This window comes from Aptenodytes forsteri, unplaced genomic scaffold, assembly GCF_000699145.1.
Source record: "Aptenodytes forsteri isolate BGI_AS27 unplaced genomic scaffold, ASM69914v1 Scaffold6, whole genome shotgun sequence".
NCBI lineage: Eukaryota > Metazoa > Chordata > Aves > Sphenisciformes > Spheniscidae > Aptenodytes > Aptenodytes forsteri.
The window spans coordinates 3,346,352-3,368,590 of NW_008795709.1; the positions used below are offsets into that span (position 1 = coordinate 3,346,352).

Here is a 22,239-nt window from a genome sequence, read left to right on the forward strand (position 1 = left end):
TACCACTTAGTGACAAAATGGCACTCTCAGTACTCTAATGTGAAGTGTATACATACTGTAATTTTTTCCATCTATAATGTCAAATCAGTTGTATTCCTTTACCTTTTCAAAATGATCGGAGAAACTGATGAGAAATGTAACAGTTATGCAGGAAAAAATTGTTTAATAAAATAATCCTTGCAACACTACATACTAAACAGCAGTTTTCTAAAATACATATGCCTGTGTGATAGCTGTTTTTCATACCAATAATTACATTTTCCTTTCTGTGCTCTCAATTATATTAAATATGCATTTTTGGTTTCAGCTAAATGTGTGGTTGAAAGGGCAGCAAATGGAAGTAACCACCATGCCCTTCCTATTTTTTGCTTCATGGGTTTTTCTCTCTCCATTTTCAAGAAATGCAGTCACTAGAATGATTTGTGCTGCTTTTTAACTCGGAGTCTTGCGAAGATAATGCAAAATGTAGATCTAGTATGCTGCTACTATTAACTTTATCATATTTTCATCTTGCTAATCGAGCAGCATTTCCAATAGAGCGAGTGAAGTAATTTCTTCCCATTCTGGATGAATGTGGATTTCAACAGTTAAAATATTTCTTTTCCTCTTCTCTCCACTGGCCACATTAAAAATAATAACATGTTGATCCATCTATTAGGTTATGATAATAAAGCAACAGATTCTGGTTTATAATTTAAATATTTGCTCTTAGCAAAACATGCTACTCAGCAAGTTTCGAAATAGTGCTGTGACACTATAATTCAGATGAAAAAAAAAAATAAATATTCCAAAATTTTTCCTCCTGTTTTTCTCCATGATGATGTATTTGTAACCATCGCGTTTCTTGGTTTGAAGGTGTAGGGTTTTGCTAAGGTGAAAAACAAAACAAGGATCAAATGGTAGAACTAGTACCTGAAGAAGGAAAAAAAAAAAAAAAAAAAAAAAATCTTCTATTCTGTTTCGAGCTGAAGAATTTACTTCAGTGTCTCACTTCTACTGGGAATTTTTGTTGCTAATGAAATAGATGGATTCCAGATGAAAATCCATTGGTCTAGAATCTACTTCCACACTTACAACTTAGAACATGCATGCTTAGCAATACATATATAGGAACTAACCCACCAATTTATGTTATTCTGGAATCGGTAGGCATTTGCCTGAGTTAAAATGTTATGAGAAAATGGTGAATTGTTGCACTTAATGGTAATACAATTAAAGTTGTCATCACTTTCTAATCATTCTTACAGCAAACCAAAACATAAAGAAAAAGTAATTGAAACAGAAACATTGTACAACTTCAAAGATGAACATTTTAGAATAAAGTAGTTAAAATCTCAAGATTAAGAATGTTTTTCCCAATAATTTCTTAACTTAGTCAATTTAAATGGTAATTAAAATGTACCAAAGATTAAAGATAATTGATATGATAAAGCTATAAATGATTTAATTTATAACATAATAACCTTTAAGAAATCTCAATTCGATAAATTGTTTAATATAAATGGTAATTCAAATTATACTCTAGGTTGCTTTCACTTGCAAATAGGTACTACTTATTTTATAATTTAAACCTTTCAGACAGAATCTCCAGGGCAGCATAAATGGTACTCCTTCCTTTGAGTAAAATTATATCCTGGAATTTTATACAATTTAGAATTTCACTTGGTTTTCTTAAAGGTTTTTTTTGTGTTCTACAGGCAATGTTTACACCTGCAGTAAGGTTTTACTCTCAGAGAAGATAACAGGAGAAATTACTTAATGCAAGAAATTAAAACTCAACTTCATTGATGGGACATACCTTTTAGAACAAGCAAATACAAAACTTGAGCATAACTCTGAAATGTAACATCACAGTTGCAACTTCAAAATGCTGAAATGCTCCTTAAATGGAACTTTGCCTCCCTTTATAGCAAGTCCATCACTTCTATTACAATTCCTTCCAATTAAATAATCTCAGATAAAAATCCACGTGCCTAGAATTTAATCTATATCTCTCTTGACATTCCTACTCTGACCCTTGCTTCCCCCTGCATGCCTGACACAAACTGATGTTGTCAAGCCGCTCTCTGTGCAGTGCTACCAACATCAGTACTCAGTAGGTCTCAGAGATGCAATTTCACTGCAGAACAGTGACGTGGAAGCCTCATGGGAGGAACACCTATAAGTTCTAGCTGTTTTGCTGCACAATGTTGATGGAGACAATGAAGATGATCTTACAATGAAGTAGCTATCCGTCAACTGTACATCTATTCTATAGCTGGCATCACCTAAAACTCCCTCCACAGAACTATATCATGTCTCCCCTAACGGGTCAGCTAGCACATAATCAACCTTTGATATAACAGACATCTCTTTATCCGACAGGGGAGACATAACCCAAGATAGCAGACACTTGTTTAGGTATAGCAGCTATCCAAAATAACTTTCCTGATGGAGACCACTTACTGGGAAGTGATGTTCTCCAAGCTTTTCTACAATAAATACTAATCGACAGTAAATACTTTTTTGTCATAGCAGCACATCCTCGATTAATACCATGTTTTAGTCTTGAAATCACCTTTTTTATTTTTTTGCCTGAACATGAATAATTTCTGTCAAGACAGATTTGAAAAATACATCAACAAGTTCTGTATTTTAATATGATTCCTCTAGTAAACAAAACACACTATGGTTTTTGGTTTTGTGCCTGGGAAACAATTGCAATTTACTTTAATAAGAATAAACATGTTTAAAACCAAGATAGAGCCAAACAGTTGCATCTTTACTGTTAGTTAAAATGATTCAGGATGAAAACCAGAGCAGAAAACACAGGGCTTCTGCTGCCCTGTAGAACAGCCAAGAATGACAGTTAGTATTGGATCAAACAGATTTTTCATTAGGTCTGTTTATATTGTATGTGTATATTGTATGTGTACTTCACTCTATCAAAACAAATACCTTTTAGAAATCCCCTAAGGTGTTTACAAGCATAAAAGACAGGCAAACAGACCAAATTTAGGCAACAGTTTAAGATATGGGCTTGGAAAAAAGGAAGGAAATAATATAAAGACTAACTTCACAAAACTATCCAGCCCTGAAGATTATATATAACAACAGTACCCCAGAAGAAATTTAGGGAGTAAAATGCATTTTAGGGTGCTCACAATGCTAGTTGTGCCCTGTTAATGGAATCAAAGCTACTCCATCTAGCCTCTTTCTCAAAGGGGAAAGGGTAGGACACTCTTATACTTAGAATAAGAAGGCGACAATCAGTGAAGCAGTACATCTGAACAAAAACTGCAACAAATAAATTTGAAATTACCTAGTTGAAGCTCAAACCTAAAGGATGATTTAGTACATAGCCTAGCTTAAAGACTTGTGATTAGTTTCTTGTTCTGACACATATTTCCTGTTTGATCCTGAGCATAGTACTTAGGCCACAGCTTCATGGTGCAAAGCATCTGGCAGTAGCACCTCCTTGCTACGTCAGCATGATTGCGTACGTGGCTGCATCATAAAGAAGAAGTAATCTTTCTGAAAAAGAGTATTTCTCATTTTCTTTTTTCTTTAACCGCAGTCTTATTCACAGTGCAGACCTCCAACAGCTAAGCCATCACAACCAAAAGCACAGCAGCTGCTAACTCAAACATTTTTAGATTCACTCTGGCACCAGGAGTTTCATAGTATGGAGGTTTGTAACACAGCCTTATCAAATCTGTAAAATGAGCACAGAGGCAACTCCTTGATCTCACAAGTTCTGTGAGAGAACGAATACAATAAATATTTATTAGATGCTCATTATTGGTTTATCTGAAGAATCCAGAAGTATTTTAGATAGATAAGGGGTAAAACTTTGGATATGAGACTGTATGTTATAACCTTTCCTGTTCTGCCACTATCCATCTCTTCTTCCCTTGCACTGAACCTGCTCCAAGGATAAACGACTCAGAACAAAACAGCACTCACCTACAATCTACACAAGATCAGCTCTTAAGCAACACCATGATCTAAGCAAAGCCTCCCCTTTGCTCCTGTCTCATAGGATAGGACTGTCAACGTACTGACACTACCCTCTTCCAGTTAAAGGAGGGGCAAGAAGTAATTTTGTTAGTTTGCTGCAGCCAGGAGTGAGGAATTTCATGTTTCACACAATCACTGAGTTAAGACTGGGACAACAAAAACAAGTGAGTCAAATACTTGGCATGACAGAACACTTAAAAGTAGTGAATAATATGTCTAAAATAATTCCTTCCCCACAAAAGAAATCCCCATTTTTTTCATTTCTTGTCTTGAAGAAAACATTGTCAAGCAGTTTCTGAGTGAAAATCCATTCATCAGCTGTCACAGTTTGGAGAAACTATTAAACATCAGTATAGTTTAATCAGACTAGAAGGGACTCTGTAACAAAGAAAACCTCAGAGGAATCTCCCCTCCTCCAAAAACCAACTAGGATCAGTACTTTGAAAGAAATGACACATTTCTTCTAATGAAATACCCTTACAGTTTATTTTATTTTACAGGAACACTCCAAGTCCTGCTTAGATTTAGAGATACGCTCTTGAAACTAATAGTACATGCATATTCTCGTAACACTCACAGTAAAGAAAGCCTGTTTTCTTCCTCTATAATCACAGGTAGCTCTTCTATTAGCACCATTAGAAGCTATGAGGGAGAGCAGATATCCAACTCTTTCTGAGTTTGCCCTGAGGACATGGAAGCTTCTTGGCATAACAATAGCTCGCTCTTTTCTCCCATAAGTACATGCAGTAATAACTGTGAAAAGCCTCTAGAAATCCTGACCTACCTGAAAAAGCACACTTTTACTTGCTCACAGGTATGCAGTACAAAAAAGCTAATAAATTTGTAAAAGTGTCACTTGTAAAGACATCTTCCCTGTGCAACATTAACCTGCGCCACTGCTATGCAAAATGTTAGTCCTGTTCAAATAGCGACGTAGAAGACAGTGGAGGTGATCTGTAGCTGTGCCTGTGCGCAGCCACCTAAGCAGAGAAATCAAGTTCCAGGATCCTCTTCTTGTGCCTCCAGCAAAGGAATGAAGAAAAGAAGGAGCAAAGGCAGATAATCAATTCTGACTGCCAACACCGGGGAATAAGGCAAGGGTGTGAACTTGCATGTGACAGAGATGGAAGCCAGGAAGGCCGGCACAGTTCCCATCCATTGCAGCACTTCCTACCTCTTTACCTGAAGTTACTGTCACAACAGCAAGGATGGTTGCATGAAAGACACAGCAGCTCCAGCACTGCTAAGTAAGTAGTCTGGTAAATTAAGCTCCAGCAGCACTGAAGTAAACATGCATCCTCACGTCAGGGATGTAACTTCTGCCAGTCAAATGACATACAGGTAGGGGTACCAACCCTCCTCAATTTAATCAGCTACTGCACATGAGATCCAGAATGCAGGATGACAGCCCCTTCTTTCCTTACTGGGCCTCCAGCTCTCTGCCTTTCACAGGCTCCCTAAATTTTCTGGTTTTATATTGTGCTACAACTGCTTATCAAAAGCTTGTCCAGACTCTCTTCATATGCATGCAGAGCTTTCCTTTTATGTCACAGAGGACCTTATTTGCTGAGTATCCATGCGCTTGCACCAATTTACATCTTAAAGCCAGAGAGACATGGCTTTCCAAACTCTACATCAGCATTTTTGTTATGGCACTTTGAGCATCGCTTCCCAGATTGTGCATCATTTCTACCATCCTTTCCGTGACCGCCAACAGGAGAAAGGTCACAAGGGAAAGTGAATGCGTTTGTGCCTTTCTGTCTTTGCCTGTCACAGGTGTGAATAAAGGAATAAAGATGTGTAAAAGTAGTGTCGGAAGCAACCTAACATTTCCTCAAGTTAAAGTTTTGAGATAAAAATCTATTTTTTAAAAAGTTTTAAGTATTCCCCCAAACGGAGTTTCTGTGCAGGTCACAGGGAAGTCCTGGAATCCTAATTGTGCTGGAAACAACAGGGAGATGCTCTCAAGAAAATTAGCAGCATGAAAATAGCGCAGGTAGTCACTAATCATCAGCTTTCTCCTGGCAAATTGCAGCTTTTTGCCTGAAGCCTGTGCACCCTGACACCCTTTGAAATACATACCATAGGTGCGAGAGCCACTCTTGTCAAGGCAAAGATGACACATATCTAGAGCAAGTTCATAAACTCTCAGAGGATGGCATCAATAGCAATAACCTCTGGAAGCCATTTTAAAAAACCTTTAGTGATTTGGTTAATTCTCTCAATAAATTAGTGACCTATAATCACATATATGTATACATATATATGTGTGTATATATATGTATGAGAATACATTTTGCTCTTTCCTGTGATCACATGTATCAACAATAATCCACACTACCTCACTTTAAAGGCAATAAGAAGAAAACTAATGCTCACAGTACTGTATTGTATGGAAGACCTTATTGTCAGTCATGGTAGTTGCAGTGTTTTCTATTCCTAGGAAATATATACACATAGAGAACTATCTATATTGGATGCAGTTGCATGGAATTATGGATTTTTGCAGTGCATCTGGTAAGTCTCACCAAAGCAGTGCATGCTACTTCATCAGGATTTCATAAGCACTGCAAAATTACTAGATTTCTCTCTCCTGTCTTCTACTGAAAGTATTTTTATTCTACAAAATGATCCAGTGATTCTTGTATTCTTTTGGGCAAGAACTTTCATTCCCTCATTTATTCTTTTGGTTCATTAAGGAGAGAAGAGATATAAACAATTCCGCTTGAAAGCTGTGTCGCTAGCATCTCTGGCAACTGCAGAGGTCTCAAACCACGAAGCGAACAACTCCTGCAAACACTAGAATCCATAAAGCTTGGAGATTCAGCCTGCCAGCTGCAAGAGGAGTCAAGTTTTGATGCCTTTGTACCTTTGCCATGGGTTTGTACTATATTTGCTTACATTAGGAATTTGTGGCCGTAGTACTGAATGATAAGATTCTAGATAGAAGACTCAAAGACATGCAAGACCTCTCATGACTCGGACATATTACGACTCAGTGGCCAAACACTCAGCCTTATTCTGAAAGCATGTCCTGATGTACTGAGTTGAACAGGGAACATTTAAAAACAAACAGTTAGTCTGTAATGAATCAGGTCTAATCGTATGGAACAAGCTATGGCATAGACTATCTCCATGGCATAAAATGTTTCAAAGTGAAATCAGTATGTTAGTTTTCATCTAGACTCCCTTCCTCAAATAACTTGTCTTTTTTGTTGTTTCCAGATTACTGTAGATATGCAAACTAATTTTAGGTATATAATCCCTGGGTTTTGCTTCCTATAAAGTATCCTTGTAGCAGAGTAATATCTAAACCGTAACTACTTCCAAAACCTTCATTTTTAGTGAGCACTATCTTCTTGTTTGTACATCTCTCTCTTCCACATGAGACTTTAACCAAAATTGACAGTGAGCTCTCCCCACTCCATACAAGTATATATATACATAAAAAAGAAAAAGGAAGTCTACCTTTTGTATCCTAGTAACAACTGCAAAATATTTTGATTTCTGAACTTCACAGAAACTTCCATTATAACATTCTCAAACCAAACATACGCAATACATTTAAAACTAACTAGATGTTTATTTACCTCATGCATGTGCACATAGAAGGACTGTAACTGCAACTTAAAAAAGTTAAAACCCAGCAGATAATTTTCTTTCTTGTATTATTTGAATGCCTAATAAAAATATTTAGTCTAATTCAGACCGTGGGCAATACTAATATCTATATACACATTTTAAAGAGTCAAAGTGTGTGTGTGTATTTATACAAAGTACCTCCTGAAAACAACTGAAAATAGACTGTGTATAGGCAAAATGGAGTCCCAAAATAATTTACTGAAGTACAGTTTCTCTCACTCCAATCTCATAAAATCTTTGTTTGGAGAAAGTCCTGCAATGTGATTATTTCATCTTAATATACAGTACAGTAGCATTGCAACTGATATTTTTGTCCATTAAATGGTATTTTCTAGACTGTCCTATTTTGATAAATGTTGTGTTACACCCGCAATTCCTTTCTAGAAGGGAAAGAATTATATATCAAATACTGAAAGAGAGCAAGAAGAGAATCTCTCTTCTCAGTATTTGTAAATGAGACACTAATAATTTTTTTTACAGTTCAGATCAAAAGTCGTATTTAGTATACAGAGACCCCTGGCTCCAAGATTTAGTTGAACTTTAGCAAAAAGGGAGAACCAAAAGAATCCTACCACAGATTAACTTACTTCACTGAAACTTTGATTCTATGTAAGTCCTGTATACACATCTGTTGTAGGCTGAAACGTAGAATAGCTTTTACTTCAGTTAGGAGAAGGATTTGCAACAGAACAATCTGAATTATGCTTAAAATGCGAAATTATCATCTAAAAGGAGGAATATCATTGTAACTGGACAAGCAGTGATGTAAGAGCCTCAGTGCACAAATGGGTCAATGCAAAAAGAGATTCCCACAATCAGACTGCAGTGAGCACACAGATATAGTACAATGAATGTTTTCTCAAATCTTATTGCAAATAGGATTACTGTGATTATTACTCACTTCATTTATATACACACCCAAAATTCATACTGGAAACACACTTGCATCTGTTACATTTATGATTTACAGAAGGATTTTTTTTTTTTGTTCTGTACACAAAGCTCTAGTTCTTACTTGACAGACAGTAGTTTATAAGGAATAAATAGTCAACATAAGTGCAGCTGTTCTGAATAGAAAAACATTTTTGTACATTCTTCTATGACAGGGGATGTGGTCAGCCATAATTAAAGGACATCATGTTTGCAGACCTTTTTTTAAATTACTCATTTTACTCAAAATACGTGCATACTTATAAAAAGCTTAAGCAAATGGTTGCTTATGGTTGGACTCGATGATCTTGGAGGTCTTTTCCAACCTTAATGATTCTATGATTCAAATGGAACAACAGCAAGTGTTTGGAGTCAGGGAATGAACTGTTCTTTAAGTTCCCTCTAGGTGTTAGAAATGGGTAGCTGTTGTTAAGAAAATGTTTACTTATCCCAGTAGGTTCACAGGAGGTTCATCAAACATTAAACACTAGGAATGACTGTTTGTTACAACTGGAAAGTGTATTTGGCAATGACAATGAAAATGACTTCTACAGTACATGCAATTTTCATTTGATCCTTCAGTATACATGTTAAATTGCATTCCACAACAGGTTTCTGTTCATTTCATATCACAATAAAAGGAACACGCCCAACATTCCTGTACAGCAGGGACTGCAAATCAGAGCTTGTCCTGCCTTGAAGGTAGAAAGTCCTTGAACAAAACATTACATTGCAGGGAAGGAACCTCAGCTCTGTCCTCATGTATCAGTTCTTAGTGTCATCAAACGTGTTAGAGACCGACCATATTTTAAGATTTGTGAAGAAAAATATTTTGTATTGTTTGTCATATTTAAGTTTGCTTTATATGTAACATAGATGTCACAACCCAAAAAGCATGGTAGAGACCATGGCTACATTGCCCATGTAGATTCTCACACCGTTTGAACAAGCCAGACTTAAAAATTGTGAGCTAGCTTTTATAGCTCTATACTGATAACCGTAAATGTCCTGACATACTCTTAACGTTCAGCTGTATCGCTTCTACCTACATATTTTCCACTATCTATATCTCTAAATTCCCATCTCATGTTACCTCATTATACTTTCATACATATTATGCACACAAGCATAGTATATGTGATTACACAACAAGTAAAAGGCAAAATTAATTGGGAAAGTATGCTTAGTAAGAGAAATTTAAGAAAAACATTCAAAAAAACCTTGCATTTAGAAGTAAAACATTAAAAGCATAAACACAAAATCATAAGTACAGAAGTCCTGAAGTAGAAAAAACAGCATTACAGGGGACCAAAACCTGAACAGGAGACAATAGGATCCTGTTATGAAAAAGGCAAATCTCATTCAGATATATTCAGAACAGCAACATAAAGCTCGACTGCTGAGCTGCCGGAGAAGTCTCAGCTGAAATACAGTGTTCAGATTTATCACCAGCACTTGTAAGATATAGGCAGAGAGAAAGAGAACATTCAGAGGAAAAAACAAGAAGGAAAGGAAAACGCGAACGATGATAAAAGATCGAGTGATACAAGTTTCTTTAATCTAGACAAGGCTAGACTGACAGGAGATGTGATAACAAACATGTAAGAGAGCATCAGATGATCAGCTGTTGCCTAGTCCATCAATGACAGGAAAGTTTTATGTTACGTGTTAGAAAAAAATTTCATACTACATAAAGCAGTACAACAGATGATCAGGGAAATCTCTGAAATGTTCATCCCTGAACTTCAGGAACAGTACAAATATCTAGCAAGAATGAGCTTGTTTATCTACTCCCTGCTTAGACCAGGACAATGGCTTAGAAAAGATCCCACTGAGTTCCCTTCCAACCTCGCACTTCTGTGATTGCATTACACATCATTTATCTGGTAACCTCACTGTTTCTAGAAAACATGTAAAATTATGCCGAGGGAAATGCTGAATTCTAGAAACAAATTAATTCTAAATTATTCTAAAATCTGCGCTATTGACTAGCTATGCCTCAAACTCTTCTGTATACATAACCAAACTCTAATACACCTTTTTCCTCAGTGATTTGTACATTTATACGTACCTCCATTTGCACATTTTCACCCTTTAGATTTATTCTATTAATGCTGTAATAAAAAGCAATAACTGCATGCCTGTATACCTATATATAGACTATTTGGTAGAAAAATATGGGGGTTTTTTGTTGTTGCATGTCAACCCACAAGCCCTTAGCTCACATGAGAATATGAAAATTAGTGAAACTACTCCAAATCTGGACTTCAACTACTTTCTCATAAAGGAAACAAGGGAGCCATGGGTTTTTAATAAAAGTTGGTCCCTTGGGAGCAGCAGTAGCTCCTTTGGCAGTATCATTTACAATTTCTTTGAAGCCTCAAAATAGTGTGTGATATAACCCGTTTAAGAAGATGGTTTTAGCACCAGCTATAAAATAAAAGTAGATGCATTTCTGCCATGCTCTACTTTTTCAATCTCTATGGCCACTATTTAAAATGGATCATTTAAAGATGGTTTGAAAGCAGACTACTTCATTCTATTTCTAGTAGGCTCCCGTGAAATTTTGTGCTGCTTACAGCATGAACAAATCTATTAAAATAGAATAGGCTGAATTTTAAGGCAGTACTACAAGTAACAGCCTCAGCCTGATTCTTGGTGTTATAAAAAAAAAAATTCTTTGAAACAGTCTAATTATTTTTAATATAATGCATAAATATATAATGTTTGCCTTTATACATGCAATTCCTCTCAGCCCTTTCCTTGACACATGTAAAGAAAAAAAAAGAAGGAAAGATGAAATCTGCCAAGTAACAAACCCATAGTATTAAGAAATCCAGTATGTTGTAGAGCAAATCTCATTCTCTTGAAGACTGCTAGTAAATCAGTCGGCTTCCATTGAGCCTGGAAGATCCTTGGTTATAACACTGTCACTGTCCACAGATGTGGCCGAAATTATCTCTAACTGGTCTGGTCAACTAGATCGAGTCTTTTGATTTATATTTTGTTTTTAAAATTACATTAATTAGGGCTTGCTAACATAATATGACTAAGGATGGCACTCTCTGTAACAGAAATGATGGAAAAATCATGGCGACTTATGTTCTCAACCAGGCGATTAATCTTCCTTGTAATGTTGTAAATGAGTCTATTCAGGCATTGATTATGGCCCCAATCCTACAACCAGAACTACTAGCACTATCACACTGACTTCAAGGGATCTCCCTCTGCGTGCACACAGCTGCATCTCCTTTCACATTACTTCTCTGTTCTTGCACATTCACCACGCTGTAAAGCTACAAAGTCAAAATATTTATGTGCACAAAAAAAGGAAGCGCCACACACTAATGCTGCACCAATTTTAGCTCATTTACAGAGTACTGTTCTACCTATCACATTTAAGGTAGGCAAGTATTTTTTTTTGTTTCAAAGGCATAATTTTACAAGTTGTAAAGCCTTCTGCAAAGACATTGCTCATTCTATTTTTCACGTGTACCCTTTTTATAAAAGGGTTTTTAACACCCATTTGTAAATGAATACTTACACACTGAAACATACTTTTTCACTTGTATTTATACTTAAAATATTTTCTCCCTCAGTGTCTTCTTTTCCTGTTCACTGATTCAGGAATACTGGGTGTTGCTGATGATTTCATGTAGAATAGATAGAACTAATTACAGAACATAGACATCAAAAACCGTGGTTTTCTAAGCTTTAATTAATTGTGGTTTCACAGGCTGCTATTCATTGCAATCTAGGAAGTGGTTAGATGTGAGGTTTATTATCAGTTTAAATAAAAAGCCAAAGTGTGAGGCATTGGTTCCCCCTGAATTTTCCAGCCCATGAAAAATATGATTTTCTGTGAACTGCAGACATTGTTTTCATTCTGCTGAACCCAGCATTACACAAAGTTATTTGCTGCATTAGCGTACTAGACTGAAAGATACTGTCTAACCACAAGTTTATCCTTCGACCAAGACAGAAAATGTGCTTCAAAACCATATGATTGAAATTGCTCATTTGAATGCTTGACAAAAACAGTTTCACAAATAAGCCAAATAAGAAAATAAATTAAGATAATATTAAGAAGGCATTATTTACAAGCATTGATCACAGAGTGTATTTTTTTCTGGGCCTGAGGGACAGACAGGAAGAGGGGAAAAAAGAAGCAGGGAAAAAAAAAGCAACTTTGCAAGGAAACACTGGTCAAGAACACTCACTGAAGAGATCTGCGTTGCTACTTCTGGTGGGATTTCTTCCACCTGCCCTACACAGTGAAGCCCCATGAGATGAGCTGTTTGTTTAGATATGAATAGAAACCCATTCTGAAGGTTCTCAATACCAAAAATGAAACGTAATTGAGATGTACTGCATAAATTACACTTACACTTGTCAAACAAGTCGGGTAAATTGGCTGTGATGACTGCCATGCGTTGCCGAAGAAAGAGTCAATCTAGTATTTGGGAAAAATGTTTTCTGCTTTTGTAAACAATTATACATTTAAGATATCTAATTGCCAAGAAGATAGTATTATCATGTTCTTAGTTTTCTTCTACTATTTACTATTTAATTTGAAGCTGTTTTGCATCTTTCAGATTATCTCTGCAGTCCCGCTGGACAAACATGAGGATTTGAATGAACAAATTAGGATGTGTGAGCACAAACCCCTTGTGGAATGGGAGGGGAGACAAATTGTCATTTCGAGTACATCACCATAAACTTAATATAATTTGACTGAATTTAGATGAGTAAAAATTCCCTTTGTGAGTTTATATTCCAGTTAAAAAGTCAGAAGAGGACATTTTGCTATTTAACAATTAAGGTTATATTCGCTCCTCAAACAATATGTTAGTATTAGATATGGGTTACCTTAGCAACTATTATGTGTTGTAAAAGAGAATTCTGAGATACAAGGATGTTTTAGTAAGCAACTAAAATACTGACACCTCTTTTCTTGTTTTTCCTCACTATTCCACTTCTCCCACAGAAAATTAAACCAACTTTTTGAGAGAAACACTGACTGTGATCTCAGAATAACATCAATACTGTTTTTAACCCAACTACCATCAAAGTTAAATTCTTCCAGGCAATCTTTACTTCATTGCTGAAACTGGTCCATGGTGTATAATTCACTCAATCAGGAAATTAGAGGAATAGGTAGCAACTGTGAAATAAGGTCTCACTGCGCAGACCATTACCCTCAGTGTAATAAATGCATCTAGAGAAGCAATTATTCGCAAATTAATTTGTCAATATATTTTTAAAAAACAATAATCTATTTAAACTTGGATAATGTGGCCGTTATATTGATGATGTGGTCATTGTTTTTCAGACTCAAAAACCTAACATTTCCTGTTGAAGGGAATGGGAACTGCTTGTTTAAAAATTTGTCAGCAGTCACACTGTCTGTATGACAAAGAACTAGAATCAAAACATCCAAAGATTTCAAAAGCCTATAAATTGGAAAATACAATATTATCTATTACTATTGCAATTTCAATAGTGTGCTTATCACTATATGAATAGAAACAATAAACATTAAAATTGCATGCAATAATAAATCCAAGTTGATGCATTGTTAGAATAACTTTAAAATACAATTATTCTCCTGACAAAAAACACAGGAATACCATTTGTAAACAGAATGATCCAACGATGACTATAACTACTGCCAGTTACCCCTCAGGTAACCTATTATTTTCTCTTTCTCCTCTAAACCTCAATACACAGCAGAAAACAGAAAAGAGCTGCCATCCTTTCCCTGCAGCAGAAAATATCAGTGGAAGGTACAAGTGCCTTACTGCAAGGAAGCCATGGCCCATGGCAGACTGTTATTGGAGACAGAACACTGTACGTGACAGAGTCAGAGCAGGGTATAAAATACCCATACTGAAAAGTTCACATGCTGTGCCTCGTGCAAGATGTGTTTCTTCCTGGTTCTCTTTGGGGATTGTCTAATTGCTTGTTTAGGAGATTACTTTTTGTAAGTATTTAATTAAAGAGAGGACAGTGTGGAGTCTTTCATAAGTAAGTATACTCTTATACTTTTTTAGGGAATTAGATTTAAAGAAAAATTAAGAATGGAAAGTAATGTTTTTTTCTTAAGACTGTGTTGTTAAAATGATTTTCCTCTGCTTTCAGATTTTTATGATGACATCACCTTAGTATTTTGCCACTCTTCCAAGTATTAACCATGAAATTTAGGCCAGCCCCTATCTATAAATTATCCACTGGCATTTTTGTATAGCACTAGCTTTGTAAATTATAGCTTTGTATGGCTTGCTTAATGATGCTCCTTAGGCTCGCATATTTGTTTTTAAAATTATCATTAACTTTTTTTAAACAGCCTGAATAGAAAAGTTGGTTCTGTTCACACTTGGGCAGCTTTTAATTTATTGATTTTCCAAGTTTCCCTATAGTTTGTAAGCAGTTTCAGGTAATGAAATATCAAACTTTATCATGTTAATTTTCACTTGGGCAGCTTTTAATTTATTGATTTTCCAAGTTTCCCTATAGTTTGTAAGCAGTTTCAGGTAATGAAATATCAAACTTTATCATGGAAATTTTATGATTTTGTTGTTGTTCTTTAACAGCATGGCAAGTCTCTTTTTTTCCAATTTGAAGCACCTTCCCAGTGCAGTATTTTAAAAAAAAGGCCCTAAAACAATGGAAGGCACCCCCAGCCTCAGAAAATAAAAAATAAAAACAGCCTGAATAGAAAAGTTGGTTCTGTTCACACTTGGGCAGCTTTTAATTTATTGATTTTCCAAGTTTCCCTATAGTTTGTAAGCAGTTTCAGGTAATGAAATATCAAACTTTATCATGGAAATTTTATGATTTTGTTGTTGTTCTTTAACAGCATGGCAAGTCTCTTTTCCAATTTAAAGAAGCACCTTCCCAGTGCAGAATTTTAAAAATATTAGATGCACTAGTAAGAGATACATCGTTCATAGAAAAGGGGGCAATAAATGGCAAAATACAAAAGGGTGCCTACCTAAAACAATGGAAAGCAACCACAGCCTCAGAAAATAATCACAAAAGTCCCTGTAAGTGTACCTATTATCTAAATGAAAATTTGCAAACCCCCCTCATTATTTACTAGCACTGTTACATACAAATATTAGGTGTTAATTTCTCTTCTTCTGTTTAGTTTTAATTCTAAAGAAAATGTATAAATAAATCCTTAACTACATAGAGATACGTGCTAGCAGCTCGCAAAAGTAACAGCTGATTTTACTTTGCTCTTCTGTCATGACATCACCTCAAAGGTGTTCTTAGGCTTTAAATTAAGTAGGAATATAGTGCTGCTCTGCAGTACATAACCAGAACAGTTTGGTTTACTACGGCAGAGCAGAAAGCTGCTGTGGGGTTGGCAGTTGCCCAAAGACCTGCACTTGTGTTTTGCCTCTGTACAGTGGGATTTGCACAAGGTTGAGGTTCACCTGTCTCTCACATTTGCAAAATATCGGCCATTCCATCCGATCACCTCTATCACATCAAAGACGTGCAGGTTTGTTCCCTAAGTTCTAATATTTTTAGATATGTTTTGTTAGCAAAGTAGTAAATTACTTCCAAATTTTATGTTGTGTTTCATCCATGTAAATACCTAGCTCTAAAAGTAACTCATTTTTTTATTCTTAATGACGATTGAGAACATAATTGAAAAACCCTCTGACAATTTTTCATTTGTCTTTGTACTGTTGACTTGACCATCTATCTTTGATTTTTGGTGAAAAGCCGGACTGTACTCTGAAGTGTTTTATACCAGCAAACAGTTTCAAAACACTCTTATGAACCTTAATTCTACATTTATGTTACGTCAAAAGATGTACTGCTATTTTAGGCACCTAATCGCAAGGTTTTTTTCTACATGAAAGGTGCCTATGACTTTCTTAAGCAGAAAGGCAATTAAAAAAAGTAAATACAGTGTTTAAAGTTATATATATTGACAGAGTGCAAACAAGAAGAGATCAATGACAGAATTCACTTTGACTAAAACACAAGAAATCCAAGCCAAAAAGGCATTACACAGATGACTCAAGAACGGGAAGTATTTTATTATTAACTTTTGATTACGCAGAACACCTCACATTGAAAAGCCCGAAGACAACTATGCACACACAAGTCAGAAGAGTTCAGAAGATCAGAGTGATTTTCAGAAGATAAGCAAGGGCAACCCTATTAACAGTTTACATATTAAAAGCCTACATATATGTGGCTAACTGTCCTGCCAGTTAGCAAGTTAAAAATGATTTGACATTTGGCCCTTTCCCCCAAGAAATACAGATGATGAGTGACTAATAATTTGGCTCAACTCAGTTATCTTGCTCTCCTTGGTTACCTAGCCATGTTGGTCATGTCAGCCAGCAGGGAAGTTCAGGGTCAGTTGCACAGAGTTAGCAAAATTTTTCTACAAAACAATTTTAGATTTTAGATGTTTTGAAGTTTCAAAAATAGTGACCTTTTTACATTCACATGGAGACACAACAAGTAAAAGAAAAATACTGAAAATAAAACATTTGAAAATTCAAATTTAAGAAATTGTATTTACTATGCCAACTATTGACAAAACCACAGAGATACTGATTTCTAACAAAATTACCTTAGCACAGCATCTGTCTAAAGTGTCAGATTGATTTAATTATCTACACCACTACACTGAAATTCCCCTAACCACCTAACAGAGTTACTCAGATGAGACCTGAGAACTGCTGTATGTGGTGTCAGGGTAGAGTTATTATGGAGTTCCCCCAAGGAATCCTTTTGCAGCTGAAAGGGAAGAGCTATTAGGAACCACGAACTTCACAATGTCTGTAGGATTACATGCACAATTTCTTCCAAAGGCTGTGCCATCTGCTTTCACACCTCCACTTTTCAAGTGCCTTTGAACCTGGTCTTTCAGGCACTAAATCACTCCCTTCAATTTGAAGCCCAGCATTTTACTTCTCCTCATAAATGATTCTTATTATTTTTCTTCTATGATTTATTGCCTAGCTCAAAAGCAGAGTGAAATGAATACTCATGCAGCCTGAGCATTCTGCCTCTGGAAATGTCTTTTGCCAAACAAATTGCTCTCCATTTTCACATGCAAGGTTTTGTTTATTTCATTTTGTTTTTTAAACAATTACAGTTCTTCAACAACATACACCAGCTCTCAGGAGCAAACACGGAAGCAACCCTCCTGAATTCCTTCTCCACCACCTTAGCCAGAGATAATTGAAAGAACAGATGCAACAGCTTTGTGATTATCTAGACTTTCCCCATGAAAACAAAACCGAAACCTTTTCAACAAAAATCCTGGCGTCTTCAGCCAAACCTTTCATCATCATCATTAAAAAAGTTTTGAGTACTTATGAGAAGCTAACAAATGACAGCTCATAATCCCCATCTGTAACACCAGAGGCCAGGTACTGCAAAGACAAGACAGGTGCAAATTTTGGTATTCCCATAGTGCTTATTATCTATCCCTTTTTAGAAACAAAAGGATTTCTCTTAACACCCCTACCCCACATTTATCTTTCCACAAGCAAACTCTTACCCTGAAGCTACTACACAGTGTTATTACTCTGTCAAGAATTTTTCTTCTGAATTTAAAGAGGTACTTCCACCAGTCTGTGGAGTTAGACTGTGCATTCAGTCATCTACAGAAGCTGCTCCACAGCTGATTTGATCTCAAATGTCTGGAGCTGCACCCATCATTCCATTTTTTCCACGCAATTCTACTGTTCCTAAGAGCCTTTCAGATCTGGACCATATATAAAAAAAAACAGAGAAGTTGCACTGAGTAACTCTGTTCTGTCCCAAATTCTTTCCTTTCGTTCCCGTTTTCATCTTTTCCTACCAGAATTATGGTAAGAAAAATTAGCACAGTACACACCAGTCTAATTAGTTACTGCCTGTTTTGTTGGGGTGAGGCAATGGACAGGACTGTGGCATAACTAAGATACTTATAACGGATAGGGACATGACATGAATGCAGCTAAAATAGCGTAACTGAAAATTATGGTGCTGCCTGAAACCTAGTATCAAATGTACATTTGCTTACCTTTTTTTCCACTAGCAAGCATGTCAGACACAACGTCTCAGTATTTGAAAGCACAAAAAATCTAGGACTGTGCCAGTTACACAGGGGATTACTTTGAGAATGGGACAGAGTCACTTTGCTTTGGAATTTGCAGAGAAGCCATCAGCGTGCTTTCTCAAAAAGCTGTGAATAACATGTTGATCCTGGAAATTGGAAAAGGGATAGTCAACTAGACAATTATGTAATACTTAAAACATAAAAAATAAAGACAAAGGTAACCAAAAAAAACCCAAACCCCAGTGGAGCTAAAGGGACCAGGGAGAACAAGAAGGTCGTGTTGGGGTTTTTTTGTTTGGGGTTTTTTGTTTGTTTTTTGGGGGGTTGGGGGTGGTTTTGGGGTTTTTTTTTAACCAAACATATTAAGTGAAAAGTATCTTATATAACATTTAGTAAAGGATTAAATAAAAAAAACCTTACACACAGGTAACTGAGACACTGCACTCTTTAGAATAGATATGATCAATAAGCTTGAACAAATATATTTGAACCATGACTACAGAATAATTTTAAAAGACTAAAGGAACAGTTGGACATCATTGTGGAATAGTTATGTTGAGGTAGCATCCAACAGCTCCTATTACATGGGATCAGTGAGTTTACTGTTTAGGGGTGACACATTTTTATATACATACATATCCCTCTCAAGTAAAGGAGTTGTCTGAAGTTTCTTTTCTATGAGGTGCCTATACAATCTGATTTTAGCAAAGGATGTTGTGAAGGCATGAAGTTTACCTGGGTTCAAGGGGTACATGGACAATTATTTGCAAGGAACGTCTGTTACAGATTACTAAATAGACAAAGCACAGAAGCTCAGGGAATCCCCTTTTCTGCAGAAATAGCTGGTAAGTGGGAGCATACAGGAGGGGTGAAGAACCTCATCTGCTTGATCTCCTCCTAGTGCTCCCTGCCATCCATTTATGACCACCACTGGTTGCATGTTCCTGGGCTAGACAACCTCTGGTTTGATTCAAGGCAGCCTGACATTTGGGAAACTGGGAAAGCAATTGGAAAGGCTTAGAAACTCGACATTACTGCTAACTCTGTTGAAAAATAAACTTTCAAATTCACATGCCGATATACATAACACATATTAAGTTCTTTAATGTATTACTACTGACTGATAAAGACTAACCAGCTTGATCTGATCCTCATTCATTTGTAAAGAACCATTTTAGAAGTGAGATTTTGAGAAGGAAGAGAGAATCTCTTTGAAGATCAGTTAAAGGAAAGGTGGTACAAGTAGAGAATAACATATTTTAGGCTAATATTTATAGTTGCTGCAGAGTGGCAGTATTATTCTTTTGTTAATTTCTTCTGTCTAATTGCTCTGATTAGACCTAATTCAGTCCTTCTTGAGTGAACTTAATGAGAAAAAAAAAACTACCAAAAGACTCAAATACTACTTGGAAAAAAGTTTATCAGTTAGTATAATGGTAGCCATTTCATTAAGTAAAAAACTCACAATCTGAAATGTCCTTCCAACTCTGATGTCAAAATACAATAAAAGGCATTTACTTATCTTTAAATCTTAAGTTTCGATATTTAACTGTTTTACTATAAGGATACACTCCCATAATGAGGACTCCCAGAATATACTCAGGACTACAATATTAAAATGTAATGGTTGAAGGTTATTTTCATTAGTGATGTGTTCTCTGCTTATTAGCAGGTGTAAACTTTGATGTCTATTAAGTCAAGTTGAATGACAAAAGTAACACCAAAGGTACCAGCCTTGTGGATTACCACAGCAGTTAATTCACCCAGTCCACCTTCCCCATGTACCATATATTCTCTTCCTTGCATCATCAACGCAGATTGGGTTTTCCACCTTGCTATCTTTCCTGGATTTGTACACAATTTTTTTTTTTCTATTTTCTCATCAGTTGGCAAAATATAGTTCTTTCAGATTGTTCCCAAACAGAAATAATGTTACTTAACATCCCACATACACCAGCCAGACCACTCCCAGAGTCATGACATTCCAGGAGACCTCTGAAATCGTTCAAAACAAGACAAAACCACTCTTCTTCCTATCTTTAACTTATCTTGTAGACTTTTTGAAAACAACAGAGCACACAACATTAAAACTAACATATGCAAGTTTTGTTGGAGAACACTACAATAAAGTAAATGATAGACCATGTAAAAGTAATACTAATTTTCAATTTAAATAAATATGCATACATAAACTTCTAATGAAAATGCTATGAGACACACTAACAAATTTTCCAAATAATAAAAAAGAGCCCCTGACAATATAAATATTTATTATTAAATGGAAAACTAATAATAGCCTTTAGTAACTTACAGAAATTAAAGGAAAGAGATTGTCTCACATATTTAAAATACTTTTCCAATATGTTTTCTAAACTTTTTCACTTTTCAGGGCATTTAAAGAGGTTAGACATTGTTCTCACTGAATCATCCTGCTATCTGCTTTCATGTGGGAGGAGAGGGTTAGTATGTGATCAAACACATAATATGGGGAAAGGAGCAAAAAGGGCTGCGTGCTTTTTCTTGACAGTTGCAGTACCCCATCTCTTGTTTATGGCAATAATTTCTGCTTGAAACAGGTTGCCAGAGTGGTCTAACTTGTACATAATGCTATTGACGACTGAAAGGAGAACAGTTTTCACAAGCTCTTTTCCACCTCACCTCAATACTGTCTTTCAAAAATACTGTTTTAAGACTTATGTGAATGCTCCGTAACCAGAATCAGTTATGTTACTTGTTGAACACTCCTGAAATTTTCAGGAAGAAATTCTACTGAAGTTGTTGAATAAAAAAACCAAAGCATGACACTCGAGGTGGGGTAACATAATTGCATTTAATTTTGAAATTGTTTACTTATTTAGAAATAAGAAAATCAGCCAATTTTTTATATCTTTTGCCACAGTGAAACTGGGTGGGATATACAATGTTTACTTATAGAAATAAGAAAATCAGCCAATTTTTTATATCTTTTGCCACAGTGAAACTGGGTGGGATATAATAAACTTCCAAAATCAATGAATTTAAATCTTAGTCAAATCTATAATGAATTTGTAAAAAAAAATAGTCAATGAAACGATTTCTGATTCTTCTCAGCCTGAGCCACTGTAAAACTAACATCACAGAAAAATACAAAAGAAGTGGTATATACTACACATACTACCTGAGAAACTGCATTCAAATTTTGGCCAGAGAGAAAGGAACCTAGTCCTTCAGAGTACAAAAGTTGCTATCATATAAGCGTATTTATTCCTTTTAAGAACTAAATGACAATCAATTTGTTTCACAATGCCTCTCTCCCTTTTAGAGTCTCAGAAAATCCACACTGACATCTCAGGTTGTGCAGGTCAAGGACACATTTCCATGGACATCTGTGCAGGCCCACAGTTTTGCTAGAACAATTTTGCTAGATTCATTTCTAACCCCGTCTCTGCAAGTCTGCTTCACACACACAGATTTTTAAATTTTTGTGACAGAATGAGATATGGTCACAGGAAAACAGGATATTATGATTTGATTAGGAAATATCCTTCAGAGGTTCTTTCTGCTTCAAAGGGGTTTTTTCCCCTCTCATTGTAGTACCGTGGATAATA

The 22,239-nt window shown here is 35.9% G+C and overlaps 1 protein-coding gene across 1 annotated transcript in view; it reads right to left on the minus strand.

The window, feature by feature from the left end:
• Positions 1 to 22,239, minus strand: part of PDGFC (platelet derived growth factor C) — a 58,928-nt gene that overhangs the window by 9,052 nt on the left and 27,637 nt on the right. The window lies entirely within an intron of this gene.